Here is a 15185-nt window from a genome sequence, read left to right on the forward strand (position 1 = left end):
GCAGTTAGACTCCCTGAGTCTGAATCCCTAGTTCCACTCTTGCTAGCTATGTGATCTTCAAGAAGCTAGTTCGCCTGTCAGAGCCTTGGTTTTCTCACTGACCAAAGAGATTCTTGTCAGTTACACATGTAATGCATTCAGAACAGTACCTGACACATGGTAAGTGGTCAATTTGAAGAAACTATTATTATCATTATCATTGGTACTTATCATCACTGTTGCTAATTTGATAACCTGTTAACATGTCCCTTTTGCCATCCTTCCAATATATGGAAGAACCTATCCAGAGGTAATGAGATCTCTGAACTACTAGTGAGCTAAAGAAAATAATATATTAACATTTTGGTCAGCAACTTGCACATTCCAAAGAACTGAAGTCTGTGATCTAACATTACAAGGACTCAACAACTCAACTATAATAACGGTTTAGGATCCATTTGACTCTCTTACGGGCAACTGTTAGAGATTTCAGGCAGTCGTAAGTTATGGGCATTAAACTTTTGAAATCATGACACCAAAAACGTTTTGCCTTCAAAATAATCACAATACATTTGGAGAGGCATATGCATCTATAGCTAGGCTACAACACAGAAAACAAAACTACAGTAATTTGAACAGAAAATTATATAGGTTAATTTTTCCTGGGGTTAAAAAAAAAAGCAGCAGCAGCAACAAAAAATGATACTGAAGGTAGAAAAATTATAGGTTATGAAATATAACATTTGCACTACGAATTTTCCATGGTTATGAATATGTGAATCAAGATTTTATATAAAACTTAATTTATACATATTAAAATACTAAGGTAGAGAAAACACATTAGCATCATAGAATGAAAAATAAGCAAACTAGCTTAAAATATTTGCAACACAAGAAAACAAAGAACTAAATACAATGGTAATACAGTATTGATAGCTATTCTTACATAGTTCTTACTATGTATCAGGGACCGTGGCAAACAATATACATTGTTAATACATGAAGAATGCCTATGAATAAGAAAAACACAAGCAATAAACATTTTAAATGAGCAAAAATCCCACATAAGACACAAATGGTCCATACACATAATGAAAGGTGCTCAACCACAGCTCAAATCGGGGAAATGAAAACTAAAGTACTGACAAGGGATCAGTTCACACCCTAGACGGGCAGACACTTGAAAGGCTGTCTGCATCTAGTTTGACTGAGGAAGTAGAACAACGAGAATTCGTCCACTGCTGGTGAAGGTCTGTACTGGTATAACTGCTCTGGAGAACAGCTGGCTATTACTCAGCAAAAATGAGCACCCAATGAGCAAGCAATCCCACTCCCAGGTATATACAGTAAAGACACTCTTGCATGTGGGGAACAGGGGGCAGTGCCTAACAGCAGTCACTGGATATTGTTTCTACAGACAAAAACAAAAATATGGAACAAATGACCATCAATAGAAGTACAGTAACGAAAAAATACTCTGGTATATTTATCTAACTGAAAACTACACAACACTGAAAATGAACAAGATACCACTACATGGATGAATCTCGGAAACGCAAAGTTGAAAAAAAAAAGAAGCAAGTCATAGAAGAATACGCACTGTATGTTTCCATTTATAAAGAGTTCAACAACAAGCAATCCTAAAAAATAATATTAACTCATGTGTTCCTCGGTGATGAAACTATAAGTAAAGACAAGGAGGTGCCTGGGCAGTTACCACCAGGAGGAGGAAGGGCATCGAGGGAGCTTCTGGGATGTTGGTCAAGCTCTGTTCTTAAACTCTCTGGAAGATACGGTGTTGTCTGTTTCATTATTTTTCCTTACTCTGTACAGATACATTTTATATTCTAAGATGGGGCACAAAATTCAAAACTTTAAAAAACAATTTAAAATGTATTCTTTTCAATGCCTTGCTGGCAAGTCTACATAATGACTCTATCACTGAAACAACGTATACATTGGAAACTAGTAACTATCTTAGGATAAAGAATATAAGAAAATCTTAAATGCTGCAACAGAAACAAAGTCCTGTAACTCTAAAATTGAACCATACTAATTCACAAGCAGAGAAACAACACAATAATGACCCAAAGTATCATTTGTCCATGTATGTTCTACAAAACATTTTTGTCTTAGACGTCTGAGGGAAAACCGGTGGTTGGAGTGTCATAAATTTGAGGACAAATGAGTTAAACAAGTAAGACTCCTAAAGGAGAAGCAGAATATCCCAAACTCCTTGACTCTGGAATCTTTCAACATGGTAAATTACATAGTGAGTCTCTGAAGACTTGTGCTTCCTATAACACAAATTGGGAAACAGTTTATAACACAGAGGCTATGCTAGAAAGAATATTGCCCAAAGACAGGTTGAGAGCAGGAGAGACACCAGTACAAGGTACTCAGATACCTAATCTTCAGTAGCTGATCTGTCCAAGCCAAACCCTGGGCCACTGGGATTAAAACCCATAACCAAATACAACCCTTTAGTAACTAAGTGAACAGTCATTTGATGTGCTTGTGGAGATGGCTTTATGTGATTTCCTTGGGGCAAAACACAATATAGGCATAAAGTCCAACAGAAAAGATGTACATGGAATATGAAGAAATATTTCTACAGCCCTGAGGGTCACAGTAGACTAACAAACAGAGGGTTTTATATGAATTAGGTAGAGTTCAATAGAAGCCTCCAGCACAAAAATCTGCTTCAAATCAGACCTCGCAGTTAAAAGGTTTTTCCACTAGGCTTCCCCTAATAAAATTAGAAATTCTCTAGTTGTCACTGAAGTTTTCCCTAGGTACCACAAACCTGTGAAGTGGATCTGAAACTTCTTCATCATGTGTGTTTATTATCAAAGGAAAATAAGATGGTAAGGCTCTTCAAAAGAAAATATAAACACTGCACATTTAGTTTTTTAAATTTTATGATTAGACCACTAATGCACACACTTCTCTTGGAAACTAACTTCTGGGTGGCAGTGAAACGCTACCTTTTTAAGGAAAATGTTGTCAGATATACTGCCTTTGTATCTCAAATATGTTAAAATATAATTGGAAAAGAATCGCACATCTTGTCTTTTTAGGACAGCACAGGGATCCAGACTGGAAAACATGGTCCTGCAACAGGTTTCTGTCAAGTGAAGGTAACAGACTGGCTTCTGCAGAGGGCTCTTGACGAAGAGGCATCATTACCTGGTGATTTACCCCAACCCAGGCCCAATCAGTCACCTTACAGATTCAGAAATTTGATTTTATGGGCATCAACAAGGTTATCTCCATCTTTTAGAAGCAAACAAAAATTAATTAAGCTTCAACAGAAGTTAGAATATAAACCTATTAACACAGAATGACAAATACAACCGTGACTGAAGGAGAAAGGCCTGCTCATGGCCATACATGGCCAATAATCTCATTACAGCCAGATTCATACTGACAGTCAAATCATGATCAGACAGTTCCTGAGTATGCATGGAATCAGAATTAAGGAAGTAAGAGGAATTGAGTGTTACATGGCCGTCTTTCATCCTGTCAATAATTGTTCTTTTTAATTAAGCAACTATTATGTGCAGGCATTCCTCTAGGTCCTAGGGTACAGAGGTCTCTGCTTTCAGACAGCTACATATTTAAGTAACAGCTGAAGAGTTTGTATTTCACAGTTTAACTATAATATTATTAATAAGAGCAAAAATTTTTGGAAGCAATCTGAATGTTCAATGATAAAGTTGTGATTAAATAATGATAAATCCAAATGATGAAGAAAATGCATTTTTTTTTAAGAACAGAACTTTTAAGCAGTAATTCACGACATGGAAAAATTATCATGATACAATGTTAAATGAAAAAAGCAAGCTACAAAAGCATATATAGTGTATGATCATACACACACACATACACGTATCACACATATAACACACATCTGCATATATTTCTTATCCCTTTATATGCATAAGAGACTAGAAAGTCACCAAAGTACTGTTAATAATGATCTTTTTTTCCTCGATACCTTTTCAAATTTTCTGATTTCCTGAAATAGCATTACCTTTTGTCTTCAGTGCCCTTTGTCATTGAAGAAAAAATTACTTTTAAATTAATTTCAATCATCACAAATACTGGCATCACTTCGGATTTATCTGTAAGAAGCTATCCATGAATGCCAGACCCTGACTCTGTCTCCGAACTCTCAAGAGAGAGAGGCCACCTTTCCTCGTGCCTTTAGGCACCACTCTGCAAGGATGAGCCATACACCTGAGTGACACACCTTCTGATTTTTCCATCCTACCGGCAGGCTCATATTTCTAGCTGTCATTTCAACTTAAACACCTCACGGATAACTCGTATTTAATTATGTCTGAAAGTAAACACCTAACTTTTCCCGTGCAGCCAATCTTCCAGTAATCCTATTTCTATCCTGGCAGTAACCTTCCTCCCCATCAGAAAGCTTGGAAAGCAGTCTGAATTCTCCCTTTCCCACCTCTCCATTTCCCACTTTAAGTACATTAATAAAATCTGTCAAAACCTCCCTCCCATCCCGCCTTACTCGCTCTGCTCACTTCCATCACCACACAGCCCAGGCCCTGCCTGCGCGGTCAGTGACATCACTGTAGCAGTCTTCAGGTGGGTCTGCCTCACGCCATTCTCCTCATCTTGAAGTCACTGCTCCTGATATAAACCTCAAATGAAGTCATTCCTAGGCTCACAAACGTCTGAAGCCTCCTTCTTTCTTCCACTCCAATCTAAACTTCTTTTCCTGGTTTTTATTAAACCCCGTAATTTGGCTCCACCCTAACTACATAACTTTATTTTCCATTATTTGCCAGTCTCATCCCTCATCAACCCACAGACATGCCATAATCAACTTTACTGTCAAGTTCTGGAAGAGCTAAACATAAAAACGGCCCTTCCTCTCCCCTCTACTTGGATTTAAAGAATGTGGTGAATTCCCCTCTTCTATAAAGCTTTTCTTAATTTCTCCAACCTCATTTAGGCTTCACTTTTCAGAACTTGTCATGTGTGTGTGTACCCAAGTTCTCCATCCATTCATCCCATCGATGGACACTAAGGCTGTTTCCATGCCCTGGCTAGTGTAAATAATGCTGCTGTGAACATGGGGGGTGCAGATATCTTTTCAAGTTAGTGTTTTTGTTTCCTTTGACTATATTCCTAGAAGGCACTGTGTAATTTTGAGTCACTGATTAAGTGGACTTTAAGCATAAAATGGAAGAAGAGGTAGAAAAAGTCTAGGTATTACTGTAAATATAAAAGAAGCTGGACAAGCTCTAAAAAAAAAAGACAATAATGAGAATGGTCTAGCAAGTTATTTGTTTGCAGAAAAACAAATAGGAAGGGTGTTAGCAACAATACGGTCTTAGGTCCCCACAAACCCACACAGAGAATATAGGTATTAAAGAAAGAAAGAAAATTGACATTTTAAAAATAATGATACCACTAAGCATCACTGAGATTTGACGGGATGGGACTCAGAACTGGGGAACTGAACAATGATAAAAAAGTAGAAGCTTAAAGAACTGTTGATCTGGAATATTTTAGAGACTGAAGCTGACATGGAAATAACTTGAGCTGTAATGGGGACTTCAACTTTTGGAATATCTGCTAGAACTCTCCCACAGCTAAAACTCAAGGCATCTGAAAAATGCCTTGTTTAGTCTTCCATCTCTCAGATAGGGAAAGAAACATTCAGGATATGAATGGAACCACTGGGAAGAAATTAGCTGAATAAATGGAAATAATTAACTGGGAAACCTGGGACTAATTACGAGGTTTGTTACAATGGGTAGGAATGGGAACATGAGACATAATTAGGGAACACAGATTTCAGAAAGTTCAGAGGGAAGAAAAGTGAAACCGGCCTGAGGCTCTAAAAGGGAAGATGCACTGGACGTTTTAGGAAGTTCTCAAGAGTACAGCTCTAGTTACACTAGCCTTGATTAATTAACCCAACAAATATTTACTGAGCAACCACTGTGGGCCAGGACCTGTCCTTGGCACTAAGGGCACAGGCGACACAAAATACCTGCCCTTACGGGGCCTGAGTCCGAGTTAGGAAGGGAATAGCAGCAGGGGCTGGGAGGGGCATTAGCATTTTAAATAAGGTCATTAGGAAAGGTTCCACCGGGAAGAAAATTGTAATAAGGTGAAAAAGTGATTTCAGAACCGGGGGGAAAGGGGCACCACACAGGCAACAGTCGATGCAAAGACCCTGAGGCAGGCAGGTGTAAGCGACAGTGAGGGAATTGGCACGGCAAGAACACAGTGGGTGGGGGGAGCGGTAAGGCACAAAGAGCTCAGCGTTACGAGGTGCCAGACTGCACAGGGCTTCTGGAGACCGCGAGGATTCTGGGTGACTCCTGATTACACACACAAGAACTTCCACTTATTGGGCTCTGCTATGTTAAATGCCTGTGTGAAATACCTTTATTTTACGAAGTTCTCTGAGGAAAATAAAAAAGAAGCAGAAAACATAAATATTGCCCTGGAGACAGTGTCCGTGTTAAACTCTGTTGAAAGTAAATTATAAACTGCAAATGAATTTTTAAAAATAACAAGGGAAAATGTTCCATATCGATACAGGACTTGATCGAATACCAGGTTTAAACGTCTGGGTTTTAGTGTAAATAATTCCTAAAGTTACATCACTAGAAGGATTCAGGAAAGAAGTTCTGAAAGAGAATTAAAGAAAGAAAATGAGTCAGAAAAACACAGGGAAAAGGAAGGTATAACCAAACGATATCATCCCTACTCATTCTAGTCACACAGGAAAATGTAAAACTTGAAATGATTTAGTATTAAAAAAAAAAAAGGAGTTCTGGTTATAACCTGCAACGGATACTAACAACAGAAAAAAGGGGAAGATTCTGAAAAGACAAGCCACACAAAGAGCTCTCCTGATGAACTTAGATTCAAAAAAAACACACAGATAAAAAGGTAGGAGGCACACAGAACACGGGCACCTACAAAACACACTCAGAATGACAGCAGGAGGCAAAATGCCCACAGTGAGCCGCCCCTAAGAAACCATTAAGGGGCTTCTGTCTGGAAGAGAAAATTATGTCTGGAAGAGAAAATTTACAACAGGCCTGGGTACGCTGGCTAATGGTGTAGTTAATACATGGCAGGAAAAAAGGAACCACCTCCATTCCTCTTTTGCTTTTTAAAAATCTCACACTTGAATACCACCTTACAGTTTACATCTTTCTATTTTTACAGCATCCTCGAAAGGCAGATGCAACCCCCTACGTTAAGGAGAACTCTCCATCCAGTGCACGTTCCCCACTCGAGCTCAGCCTCGTTCCTGAGAAGGACGTATGAAGGCAGAGACCCGGGATGAGGGAGGGGAAGCCCCCAGACAGGGGAGGCCACAGGACAGCCGCCCCAGCGCCCTGCAGATCTTCTGACTTGGCCAGCTCACCAGCTCGCGTGTCAGGGGCCTGCATGGGAACTCTGTCAAATGTTACAGTACACTTTGATGAAAGACAGAGCCCAGAGAGCTTTGCTGAAAGACAGGAGACTAGCTGCCCATCATTTCAAAATGAGGAAAGAGCATGAACATTACAAAAGAACATGGACATTACGAAATACAAACGGCTGTGTTTATCATCCAGCCTGAGGAAAATTCTAGAACTGACCATAAAGCAGATGGCTTCTGACCAGAGCCAGGTGATCACTGAAAATCAGCACAGGGCGAGGAGTGGGTTACAGCTCAGTGACAAAGCATGTGCTTAGCACGCACAAGGTCCTGGGTTCAATTCCCAGTATTTACATTTTTAAAAAAAGAAAGAAAAGAAAAAGAAAAGTTAAAAGATAAAAAAATTTTTTTTTAAATCAGCACAGATTTAGGGGGAGCAAGTCTTGCCCAGTAACTTTATTTCTTTTCTTGGCAAATCTACAAGACAATCTATGTGACTCTTTGAAAGGTATTTAACAAGCTCCACTCTCCAATTCTTTTTAGGGGAATAAGGGACAAAGATGAAGAAAAATGGGCTGAGTAGTAGATGTGTTTATAATTGAATAAGCAACAAAAATCCAGAATGCTCATAAGTAAGTTCTGTAAAACTCACTCGGCTTAGGCAGTTATATTACTAATGAGCCAGATAAAGCTTTCGACAACATCCTTATCAAAACATGAGGATGAACGGAACCTACAGAATAATCAAAGGTGGGACAGCAGGGTCAGAATCCAAGCCAATTTTTATAGAGTATTAACTTTAACAAATGAAATTTAATAGAGAGGAGGTATAAATTACATTTGGATGCAAATATGATCAAATGCTAAGTATAAATTGTGATAAATTGTTATATACACAAAGAATAACTAAAGATTTTTGTTGAATAAAAACTTGACACAAATTAAGTGTGGAATGGCTGCCCCGCAAATTTACATGATCTTAACCTTAGGCTGAGTTAATAGACATTGGTTAGTAACAGGTAAAGTGAATGCCGTGCTCCGTGGCGTATCAGTCAGCCTCCTCCCCGGAGGAGTTTTCAACAGTCGGCAATGCCCTACAGTCAGCACAGAGGGACAAAGTAAAAGGTCCTCACAATTTGAAAATTAAGTTACTCTCTGGGAGTCATAACAGGGTGAACCAAATGGATCAGAAATGAGCTATCAACATAAGTCATTCCAAGCAAATGTGTAATTGAAAATATTTGGGAACACCCAAACCCAATCACAAGTGAGCAGGGTGTACTCTCTGGGAGGCAGGATCAGAATGTGCATTAAGAAAGCTGAAGCCTTGTCAACTGTGTTTCCTTCCGGCTAAAGAAAAGACTGTGTTAACAGAAGAGCATTCCATTAACCTAGAGAGGAAAAAGCAGGAGTTTAACAAGCAAGATTTTGCCTGCGTTCCCCTAACACTGTCCGGGATGGAAAAGTCTGACCACATCCCGGGCAGGGCTGGGCAGGGGCATCCTTAGATAAAAGAGGTTCTGTCAGCTATCATGCTTGGTGACATGCCCCATTAAGATGACCCGTTATGGTCAGAATGACCGCTTCCCATGCAAACTGCCCTTCTGGGGTGACAGTGCACCGACCAAATGACGTAAGTTTCCATTCTACTCACAGTTACATTAACAAATTCATTAGCTGACATTCTTGTTTCTATGTCAGTCTCCTGGTCACTTGCTAAATGTAAGTCAATTCCATAATCCTGATTATTTCTGGACACTCATACACACAAATTCACATTTGTGGACCTGGGAAAGTAAGGTCTATACCTTAAATATAATGATCTACATCCAGGTACTACACGCCTGTGAAGTCCTGCCTCTCTTTATGACAACTGTATTTTACCTAAAACTGAACCACACGTTTTAAGAGAAAAAACTAACAAAATATAACACATATGGAGGAGAGTGGCCAGGAAGGTAAAAAGTCTGGAATCTGAGGTGTCAACAAATAAAATGAACATACTTAGCCCGAAACAGAGAAGATAGAAGATAACTGTCTTCAAATATCACTTTTGTGGTGACACGAAATTCTCTAATTCTGTGATGAGAACCCGCTGAAAGCTGCATAAGGACGAACTTTCCAATTAACACTGTCCCCACGTCTGGCACATGGTAAAAGCTCAACAAGTCCTGGCACGTGGTGAACGTTTACAATGTTAGTATGGCTGTGTTTTAAGATAAAAAAAGAAATGTCATGAAAGAGCTACGAACAAGATGCTGTGGGAAAGCAAAGGAGGCGCAAACAACTCTGAACAAAAGAAGCCGTCCAGGAGAGCATCCCTGAGAGCAGAGATGCCTAAGCCGAGGACTGAAGAAAGCACAGGACTTACCCAGGAAGAGTGTGGGAAAGGGCATTCCAGAAAGCAGCTGGTAAGACCCTAGGTCAGAGAATGCCAGCGGTTCAGTACAGCTGCAAAGGTGAGTAGAGGGAGCCATGAAAGATAAGGCTAGAGAAGCAAATGGGCACTACTTCTTAAAAGGACTCAGACTCACATGCCAAGCTAAGGAGTCTGGAGGAGGCTGTGGGGAATCACTGGAAATTTTAACTGCGGGAGTTATATAATCAGATTTATGTTTTAGGAGAAACCTCTTGGCAACCACGTGGAAGACGGGCGGATTGGAAGAGGGCAAGACTGATGCAGAAAGATGGCTGTGTCAGTAATTTGGAGTCCACGTGAAGATTCTCACACTGTAGACAGAGCAAAGATGGAAGGAATTCAAGAGGTGGTAAGGAGGACTTAACAAAGCCCGGGATGTGAGTGACCATCAAGCAGGAGCCGTCAAGGATGATTCCCAGGTTTAAGGCTTGGGCAACCAAATAGAGAATAACGTCATGCACTGGAGGAAGGAAGGAGCGTGAGAAAGATTTGGAGAAGGGGGAAGATACTCCCCTTGAATCCGAGTTACTTGTGGAACACGTCCAGGTGGTGATAGCTAGGAAAGAGATGGACAGTGGAGTCTCAAGGTCAGAAGGGGGGTCAGATGTGGAAGTCATTATCACAGAGTTGTCACCAAAGAAGACATGAGAGCACATGAGATGGTCCAGACGCCAGGGTGCGTGGCGTGAGAAGAGGACTGGAAACAGCAAGGGCTCAAAGACCAGTCAGCTCTCCTGCGATCTGTTAAGTTCCTTATCTTTAGGCAAGGAACTAAAATATTTAGGCGAAGACTAAACTCCCACTTCTCAGGGCCTAGAGGGAATTCACAGATCAGGGGGCGTTCACAGTAGAGAACTGGCCTATTTGACCTCCACAGCTTCTTTCAACTCTGCAAATGACTCACAGACGTTCATTCAATCCAGTTATTTCCCACAATCTGAGAAATAATTTATTATCATCATTACAGAAAAACTAAAATCATACCTGTTTTTATTCCAATGATGAAAAAACATTTTGAAGAACTAACGTGTCTTCCTGTTCGATACTGTTGCTTCGGAGAGGGAATGAGTGCTTGGTTGACCTGGACAGGATGCACAGGCTCTAGATCTAATTCTTCATCCTATTTTTCCCTCTGTGGGTCTGGCCACACGGCTGGTATGAGAATGCAGTTTTCACCCAAACACGTGTGCCTGCTTATTCCTTCCTTCCTTTTCTGTCACCTTCTGTCTGACGGGGACTACACATAACCTACAGTTTAAAGTCCTTAAACGTTTTACTACACATCAGAAACGCAGCCATAATTTTCACTACTATTTAAAGTTGTCTTGGTTTCTGTTTCCCTTTCTGCTCAGTTCTACAAACAGAGAGAGAGAGGTACACACATTTTTAAAAATTAAATCCAGAAATATCTGATTAAAACAAACCGTCATTTTTAGACAGGACTACAGGCAGCTCAACTTAACCTTAAAATACGGCACCGGCCCCACCAAGGGGCACCTGGAACAGGTGTTAGAGGCACTTGACCTCTTTTAACCATACGCACGTCCTGTCCCCAGCCTTCCGCCCTCCACAAGGCTTCTTCTCCTCCTGTTCTTGTCTTTCATTTTCCTCCTGGCACTGCCCATAAACTTTTATTACCACTGATGGCGTTAAAGCTAACACAGCTGCCAACTCTCCTGCCTCGAAATACAAGGGATATAAATCTAATTGGGGCATCTACAATATACTTTTTGGTTGCCCTTAGAAAACAACTATAGTCTGTGTCAGTGGCCCAATTCGCAGGACAGAAGTAACAAAGGACTATAGAAAGTAAGTCCTTGTGAAAAGGAACCTAGACTGCTGCTCAGCTCTAGCTCTCATGTGGAGCAAGGTTCAGAATCACAACTTGCAGATGGGGGCTCCTGAACGACTGAAAAGGGTGGACGCGGGGCAAACTAGAGACAATGACACCATATGAAGTTTAGAGTCATGCTGTTATTAAAACATAATAAGCACTAGAGTAAAGAAGATTGGGGTAAAAAAATCAAGGCTAGATCCATAATAAAAGGACTTCAGCCCTAGATATTACAATTCCGGGAAAGTTTCAGGGGTGCCATAAAACTTTATGGGAAAGGTGAATAATTACGTTCCAACCACAATCCCCTCCCTCAAGCCAAGTGCTCTTGAAGCTACGCTTTGATGCTGCATTCTCCTTACACAGCCACCCTCGCTGCTCCAGGCATTCACCCAAGAAAGGGGTTTTAGTGGGTTTCTTTCTCTCTCTCTAGCTAATGGTAACATTCCCTTTTCTGTCTAATTTCACAGAATGGAAGCAAGAGATAGTTTATCGCTGGCAGCAAACTTGCAGGCTGAGTGGGAAACACAGCAGGGGCGCTGCCCCGAGGCTGGAAGGGGCAACAGATACACTTCCTTACAAAAGCTCAGAGCGCTAAAGCTGATGAAAAGTAAGTATGAGAAAACGTGGCAAATAAAATGTTATTGCATTAGGACAAACCCATTTATCCTTTCCAGCCTCCTGTCCCGACACTAAAATAACTCAGGTTCGTATGGCTCCCTGAACTGTCACTTACGTTCTATGTCATAATGTCTTCCTGCTGCTTGCTGGCCTGAAAAACTCCTACTCACCCTTCAAGTCTAAGCTCAAACACTACCACCTCCCTGGAAAGCTGCTTTGATTCTCCCCAATAGATGCTCCCCTTCCGCAGGTGCTCCCTCAGTGCTCCTCCGTTACAGCAGCTCCGTGCCATCGCAGTGATTTCTAAACCTGTGAGCAGCTCTGTAGTTGCCTGCCTGCCTGCTTGCCTGCCTGCCTTCTGGGGCGGTACCACGTCTCTCCATCACTGCATCTCCTGGTGCACGACCTGTACCACATAGGTACTTCAGAGTCAAAGAACTCCCGACGTCTCAACATGAAGAGGCAACACCCATCCATCCAAGCCTCTCTGTCCCAGTCCACCTGGTTTAGAACTTCGTTATCGATCTGCTAGATTAAAGTAGCCTCTTCGTTGGTCTTCTCACTTCTGCTCCCTCTTCCCTTGAGTCCATTCCATATGCACCACTGACACTGAACTCTTACTAAAGCACAATTTTAACTGTACCGGGCTGAGCAGTTGATGATGCAGAGAATGAAAAGCTGAAAAACACCTGTTCTCTAAACTGAACGGGCTCAAATCCAATAGGGCGGAGAAAGAAGTAAATAATTAACATATAATTTCTCAGGTGTTGCAGAGATATTTCCAACTCACGCTAATCTCTCTCTGCCTGGAGTGTCCTTCACTCATAAATGGTCGATTCCTATTTCACCTTAATATAGGAAGCCTCCCTAATCTCTCCAGCCAGCAGTCTTTCCTTCCTCTGCTCCCACCGTGCCCTGTTACTTGCTTACTACTTTCTGCTTGAATTATAGTTATTTGCACCCATACATTATGTCTCTTCCCGGATTGAATCTTTCTAAGTAAAAGCGCAATACATTTTACTCGTCTCTCTCTTGCCATGGTACCTAACACAGTTGCCCAGAAAATAGCTGATAAATATTGAACTGGGATGCTTAATCTCATTAAAATATTCTGAGTCTGTGATTCCTTTCGGATTTGCTAGTAATAAGAGTATCAGTGGGTCAAATACATACAATTCAGAAGACTGAAATTTTTCCACTCTGGCCACAAAAACAGAAAGTCTATTCTGTTTGGCGAGATTAATAGTGGACATATGGAGAATAACCTTAACCAGATTTGAAAGATGTGCCCAAATGAAATGGATCTCTATTGTAAAAACACAACAAAGGCAACTCCCTAGTGTTAAAAAGCAGGCAACCAGCCCCTGCTGACGAATACAGAAAAGATACGAAGGGTAAACATGGCGTGGTGTTTCCATAATGGGGACTAGTCAATGGGCAAGTGCTTAACAAGTGAAAAGGTCCACAGCTCAGTAAAAACGAAATGGCATAAAACAAGATACTGGCACAAGATATTTTTAAAATGGATCCTTAAATAAACTCTCTGGTCCCTCAAATAACACAACTTTCTAGAGGTGAATACTTGTAGCTTATCCATTCTTTAAAGTTTACAACCGACTTCCTTCAACAGGGCTAATGTAAGACATCTCATCAAGCCCTTGTTAGAACCCCCAATTCTTTCATTTCACGTTTGAAATAATACCTCTCCTCTCTCCAGCCCATTCCTTCATTATAATTAGTTTAGTTAAATGCAACAGTTTCGTGCAGAATGAGGTAGACGGCAATCTAACTACCATTCACCTCAATCACAAGAACTGAGGACTTAAAACATTATATGATTTAAAAATGCAGAACTAAAGTTCCAACTTCTCAATTTGGCCAAAAAGGAAGCTCAAAACTACAACATGTTTTAAGAAAACAGTGTGCTGCCATGATATATACACCTGCTCCTAACTGGCTCGAGTAAAGTCAGAACATTTGATCACATCATTTGTTTTGGCATTAAGACTACTCAGGGCAAGACTACTACTCAGATATCAGCTTAGCAAACTGCCTGTGGCAGCTTTTAATCTAAAGACCCGAATTTAAGTTTGCTTTGAGGAATAAGTGAGAAATGTGTAAAAATGCCTTACAAAGCTCTAAAGCACAGTACAAATATAAGGTTGTTACCAGTATTATTTTTACAGTAGCTGTCTCCAAGAGCAAGTCCCCTCTACAGGAAATCTGAATAGAGCTGAAATGTTTCTGTACACTTTTTCCAAGAGAATTTGTGATTTACAGCAAAACTGTAAATAATTCCTAAAAAAGGAGGGGAAAGAGGGAAGATAGAAAATTCAGGCTGGACTAGAAGAAGGAGGTAAATTAAATAGCAAAGGAGAAGTTTTGTAATAAAATTAAGCAATATAAGAGAAAGGAAACCCAGACCTCAGGGACCAGTTTCCAACTCAGCCACTTAACCCAGAGCGGCCCTAGGCCCTTCACTTTACTAGGCTCCAGTTTCCTCATTTGTAAGCAGAGATGATAACTCAGAGGGTTGCCGTGGGGATTAAATGAGATATTTATATAAAGTACTTAGCACTGTATCTGGTAGATAGTAAGTGTTAAGTAAACGATTACTGTTGCTGATAACGTTATTATTAGACCTGTACCCTGATCGGTGACATTCAGGAAGAAAAAGGAGCCAAGAACATGTCAGCTGGGAAGGTGATGTACAGAGAGCTGAGGCTACACACCACTGTGTGGCGGGACAGTGTTTGAGAAATACAGATTACACAGAGCATTTTTCATAATAAACTCACACATCACTTACCGTGTCTCCTGCACCGCTGAAGAATCTAGAGAAGCGTAGCCAGAATCTCCAAGTCATAAAAGCAGAAGTGCAATGACTGTATGGACAGAGAGCAGGACTGGGA

The 15185-nt window shown here is 40.7% G+C and overlaps 1 protein-coding gene across 2 annotated transcripts in view; it reads right to left on the reverse strand.

Annotated features, from left to right (window-relative positions):
• Window positions 1-15185, reverse strand: part of STK38L (serine/threonine kinase 38 like) — an 82459-nt gene that overhangs the window by 47264 nt on the left and 20010 nt on the right. For both annotated transcript variants that reach the window (XM_032473262.1, XM_032473261.1), the window contains exon 2: window positions 15083-15179. The gene's annotated coding sequence lies outside the window, so the exon portion shown is untranslated. The remainder of the gene's footprint in view (window positions 1-15082; window positions 15180-15185) is intronic.

The sequence above is a fragment of the Camelus ferus genome, chromosome 34 (genome assembly GCF_009834535.1).
Source record: "Camelus ferus isolate YT-003-E chromosome 34, BCGSAC_Cfer_1.0, whole genome shotgun sequence".
Taxonomy (NCBI): domain Eukaryota; kingdom Metazoa; phylum Chordata; class Mammalia; order Artiodactyla; family Camelidae; genus Camelus; species Camelus ferus.